Source organism: Pollachius pollachius (assembly GCF_949987615.1).
Source record: "Pollachius pollachius genome assembly, chromosome: 1".
Taxonomy (NCBI): domain Eukaryota; kingdom Metazoa; phylum Chordata; class Actinopteri; order Gadiformes; family Gadidae; genus Pollachius; species Pollachius pollachius.
The window spans coordinates 38,430,582-38,436,778 of NC_136934.1; positions in this window are offsets into that span (position 1 = coordinate 38,430,582).

Below are 6,197 nucleotides of genomic sequence, written 5' to 3' on the forward strand. Positions count from 1 at the left end.
GAGAGTTATTACTTTACAAAAATCTAAATGCTTGAATATGAACAGTTGATCACGAATCATACGAGTAGTTTGTGTTTCAAAACAGGCAGTTTTATTCAAGTGTGAATAAATGGTCCTTGGATAAACAATTACAGATTGAGATTGGGTTTCACTAGTCACTTGTGGTGGAGTGGTACGGTCAATAAATAATGAAGAAGGGTAAGAATATGAAATGCATTTTCTTTTATTGTTGGCTTAATTGAATTTTGGTTAGAATGACTCCTCCTTTTGATAATTCCGGACACTTAATTTGACACATTCAGCTCGTACAGTTTCAGTTGTGGTTTACATATGGATTGAAGCTGTGATCTCAGCACTATCACCATGAAGTAAATAAAGTAATCACCCAAATTACTGAATGTAATGACCTGAGTTTTACACTAGATGGTGATGACGCTGCATTTTGTGGATCACTTCATTGACTGATAGACATATTTTTTATTTATTAGCAGATTGTGTTTCAGTTATCAAGGGTTTTTGAAATCCTCCAGCACAAACTTTTACTGTGTGAAGCTTACTTGCATGGAACAGGTGATCTGCTACCTACCATCCTGAGGATCCTGAACTCCTACTCTCCAAATTACAGCAACATAATGAGAGACTTAAGGGACATAGCTGGCAACAAACCTACCATTACATGTCTAAACTTGACCATCTAACACCCAAACTTAACTGTCACATCTACTCCCTCAAAATTAACATCTGTAACCTAAACTCTCGAATTCTTAAATTTGAAATTACTTACTTGACTTACTTAACCCAATACATACGTAACCCTCCTTAACTAACTAATGCTTAAACTTGCTCTTTCAAACTCTATACTTATCCATCTTAAACGTATACCAAACACAAACAAAATGGCCTCAAACTATAGCTAACCAAATGTGTTCCTAGCCTTCCAAACATCGCCACACAGTGCAAATCTGCCTACTGTACCTACACCATGACTAACTGATTTGTCTACACATTTTTAATCTATAAATGTCAGGTATTCTTATAACAAGTTTATTGTTTCACCTCTCAGGGTTTAAGTTGTATAATGCTTATGGGATGATATTTAAAATTAAATTATTACGATGGTATTGGGTTTTGGTGTAACTTTATTTTATGATCTAATGGGTTGGAGATGATCACTATGGGTGAGTTGACTATTTTTGATATTAATCTCACTGTCAGATATTTTGGAGTGAGCATAGCATTCAAGACACTTTCTTAAGATTCGAAAAGTTTCATATGAATTAAATATTGTACCTTAAATTGACATCCACAAACAAAGATATTTACTGGCTGTGGCATTTGCTGCTGCCTCTGAAGTGTCTATGCTGGGCTCCTCTGACACACAGGACACAGGTAGATGTTGTACACATTAGTTTATTAACAGGTTGGCACAAGGCGTGCGTGTGTGTGCGTGTGCGCATGCGCGTGTGTGTGTGGTTTAGCCAATGCACCACACGTGAGAGGCCTCACGTCATCAACACCACACTCAACCGGAAACGTAAACATAACGTGAAAAAAAAGATGCATGTTCTGCTTCGGTGACTGTTAATCCCAATGGGGAGCCAGAATGGAGACTAACTAGGTGGTAATTCCTTCGGCATGTTTGTGCCTTTCCTCCAAATTTTCATAGTTTCCTTTGTATCAGGTTCCCTGCAATGTAAATTGGGATCCAAAAGTACATTTTACACAAACACACGTGAAATGTCATGTGATTTAGGTTTTTAACGTCAAGTAATATTTAATCGCTTAGTTCAGTGGTTATAAGCATCCGGTAAATGTATGTTATTGTAATTTAATGTACTTGACACTAGATGGCATGTGAGGATAGAATGTGTAAAAGCTAGTGCAAGGGTTTCAGCTTGCCGCCAAAACATCTCTGCTACCCATGGAAAATTAATGAGGTAATGCAAAAATTAACAAATTGCTCTTAGTAATCATCAGTTATATGCTAAACTACGGCCCTATTGATGTTGGTTCTCTATTTCATCAATCAAAACAATTAATCTGCACAGAGTTGCACATGATGGAAAAATAAAGGCTTAGGTGATCACACATGTATGAGGTTTCACAGCTAAACCAGTTTTAACTGATTGCTTTGGATCCCACTGACCTCTCAATCAGGACAACACCATTTTGTTTTAGTCCAGGCAAGTAAGGCGCTGCACAGATATCCAGGCTTGCTGAGCGACCCCCGATTGTTAATGTTGAATAAGAATTGATTTAGCTGAACCTGCATAACGATTTGAGTGAAGGAATGAATCACTGTGCTGTTCTGTGTGTGCAAAGTGTTGCTGTAGGCCACACACACAAGGCGGGTCAATTCAATGCCATGCTGGGTTCTGCTCCTTTGTTTTCTCTGCTTTGCTGCAGTGTTGTGCGGCACTGCCATTACAGTGCCGGTGAACCGTTGACACGTGAGCCCAAAGTTTGACGAGAAGCCTGTGAGGATGCCCAATTAATTCAATTTTTCCGGCAGCTTCTTTGCAATCCACCGTTATGCCCCGAAGTTGTTGTAAAATGGCAGGGTGTGTGAGCAGAGGGAGGAAAAGGAGAGCTAATAAATAATTCTTCAGGTTTCCTGTTCTCTCTCTCACACACACACACACACACACACACACACACACACACACACACACACACACACACACACACACACACACACACACACACCCCTTGGCAGAAGTCATTACGGTATGCCGCAGGACCTGGAGCAGCGGAAGTGTTTGATGCCGGGACCCCCCTCCCCCTCCTCAAGCGCTCAGGTGTAATTGACTAATAGGTCCTGCGGGACAGGCGCTACTGTACAAAACAGGATGCAGGTGCCAAGTAAAAAGGCAAGGGTATCAAACCGTCATTCACACCTTTCCTCAAAAGCCACCTACCTTATCCCTCAGCAATCATTTTCTCAGACAGAAAACCCTTCTGCTGACATGTACTGTTCTCAGTGAGGTGTGACGCGGAGACATTTGACAATTGCCGACGACAAATAAACAGGTTCACAGTACAAGCAGTTTGCTTCAAATCAACTGAATACAGACTGAATATTTGTCTGTGTGAAGAATTAATTTGGTAGTTTTCAGTCATGTGTACAACTGCACATATATAATCAGCCCCATGTTGGGAAGCACCATAACCTGTTAATGAGTATTTTCTAATCTTAGACAATTCACCTGCAATTTAGCGGTATTATCTGCCAACACTATTATCAGCACTATAATGGTGTTGACTGGAGAAATATATTGTAGCTTGCAGCTTTCTAGAGGCACTTATTTATCATGCCTCACAGTCAACAACCCTTCTAAAGGTATTTATTAAACAGTAGTCAATCACAGCAAGAGAGAGGAATTGCTAATACAATAAAATAGATAAAAGTTGTGTTATGTTTGCTCATATTTATTCTCTATAGAACATCAATTTGCTGTACCATATTCACCAGAAGAGCATTGTGGTCTAATGTAAGCTTACAAATAGAAAATGCATGAATCCTGAATCCATTTGTCTAGTGTACTATGCAGCATGCTTATCGAATAGCTCTCCGATATAAACCTGAACTAGGATCCTGGTGTCTTCATGAACAGTGCCAGGCCTAGCAGAACCAGTCTCTGGAGGCCATGGAGGTCACCCCATTCCTCATTTCCCAGGTTGTCCTTCGTATGGATCTTACTGCAGTGAATGGGCATGTGGACCGCAAGAACTAGGATGCTTGTCACCTAAATGAGAAGACTAATGGCACATCTCCTTATCGCTAGTGTTTCTCCGGTTGTGGTACTACATCTGCTGTCAGGTGCTGGCCAAGCAGCTAATTAACATGTTGCATCCATTACGAAGGGGGAGGAGTTGAAGGGATGTACCTACTCCCCCCCAAAAAAAAGATAATCGGTTTTAGTTTTGATTTAATCATCCCTCATCCACTGTTATATACTGGAAGAATGTCTGCTTTGTTGAATTTGATTGTTGTTTGTTTTTCTCTTGAGATGGAAGCACAAAGAACAAAATGGCATCAGTGGAAACTCCTCAGATGTCTACCATGTATGGTATTGAACTCTGATAGTCAGTAGCTACTGATAGAACTACTGATAGTCAGTAGCTACTGATAGAACTACTGATAGTCAGTAGCTCAAAATATGAGCTATTCTGTCATTCAGTCAGCATACTGGCTTGAGACTATGTCAGATTGTGTTTATGATCTAAGATAGAAGTGCTGATATCAGAGATGTGGATCAAGTCATTGTATTAGTAAAGCCTTTTAGAAAGACCGGGTTAACTCTTCTCCAGGTGAAGACGCATTTGCTCTCTAATATATCACTGTGAGACATGCAGTTCTGCAATGCAGTGATCTACATTGAGCAGGGAGATGCCTCCAGTGTTCATACAAAACAAGGATACATATAATGCTAAGCAGTCTAGAGATAATAAATATTTCTTTCAAGGTAATAATTACATTTAGTAATGTTCAAACCATAAAGTAATGCATCAAACCTTAAATCTGCAATCTAGTACATTTTGTATTTCTACAAACAAAAGTATCTCTCCCCACAATCTATCTCTGTCAACGACATGCAATCATACTCATTATCGCTCATTGCATGCATTAAGATGTAAAAAATATAATGACACTACTGCCACATCACTTTCACCATCTCCGCCCTCTATTTCCCTCTCGCTTTGTGCATCTCTAAGTCGCGTGTGTCTATTATTGAAATGTACAAATTCCTGTAGGGGGTTAACGAGAGGAAGAGGGAGGGCGAGAGAGACAGAAGAAGAGGAGAGAATGCACAGAGCAATGGGCACTGGAGAGGAATGTGTTGCATGGCCCGCAGCCTAACGGGTAATAAAGTCATTAATTCAGCTGATTAAGTTGGCCTTTGGGTGAAAGAAAAATCATATCCGTCTCCCTTTGAGATGTGACTGGGAAAGCACAGAAGAGGGAGAAGTCAGCTAATTAGTGTTGAAAAACAAGCGTGGAGGGAGGGAGAGAGAGAGGGAGTGGGGGGCATGGGAGGAGGAAACAGTTTTGGGGTGTGTTTGTGTGTGTGTGTGGGGAGGAAGAGTGAGATGAAGAAGAGAGGTTGCAGAAAGGTGTTTTGACTAAACTACTAATGAGGCATGTTTGGGGTGACCGAGTGACAAGCTCATCAAAAAATAGCCGCCTTGCCAAGCGACACGCCGCTCTCCAAGACTAGCCGGCTACTTTTGAGCCACGCGTTGCTGCTTAATGATGTGAGTTTAACGACACGGAGACAGAGACGGGGAGAGAGTCAGGGCGAGATGTCAGTTTGCCGGTGGTATAATGAGCTTGTTGTTGGTTGTTGGGTGCGAGAGAAGAAAAAGGAAATGAAAGGAGCAGCGCTGGAAACTATGACCCATCTAACGAACATACACACACACGCACACACACATACACACACACACACACACACACGCAAACCCCTTTCAACTTAAATGATTCCTGCTGCTAGTTATGCATCCTCAAGGAGATCTAGAATGCATGCAATGCCCCCCTTTTCCTGTGTTCACGAGGTAAGAGCTAGCTATTCATTAATATTTTGAATATATATATTTGTGTGTGTATATATATATATATATATATATATTTGGCTATGTGTATCCATTATTACAAATCATAAAATAACAATATTTGTATATAGATTTTAATATTTTGATATAATTGAAGGGAGGACTTGGCCACACTTTAGACTGGGTATTGTAGTCCCCTGTGACTCCACTTCGGACTTGGACTTGTAGTCCTCTGTGATGCCGGGTGACTCTACTTCAGCCTGGGCATTGTAGTCCACTGTGACTCCACTTGGGACTGGGTATTGTAGTCCACTGTGACTCCACTTAGGACTGGGTATTGTAGTCCTCTATGACTCTACTTCAGACTGGGTATTGTAGTCCACTGTGACTCCACTTAGGACTGGGTATTGTAGTCCTCTATGACTCCACTTCAGAATGGGTATTGTAGTCCTCTATGACTCCACTTAGGACTGGGTATTGTAGTCCTCTATGACTCCACTTCAGACTGGGTATTGTAGTCCTCTATGACTCCACTTCAGACTGGGTATTGTAGTCCACTGTGACTCCACTTAGGACTGGGTATTGCAGTCCTCTATGACTCCACTTAGGACTGGGTATTGTAGTCCTCTATGACTCCACTTCAG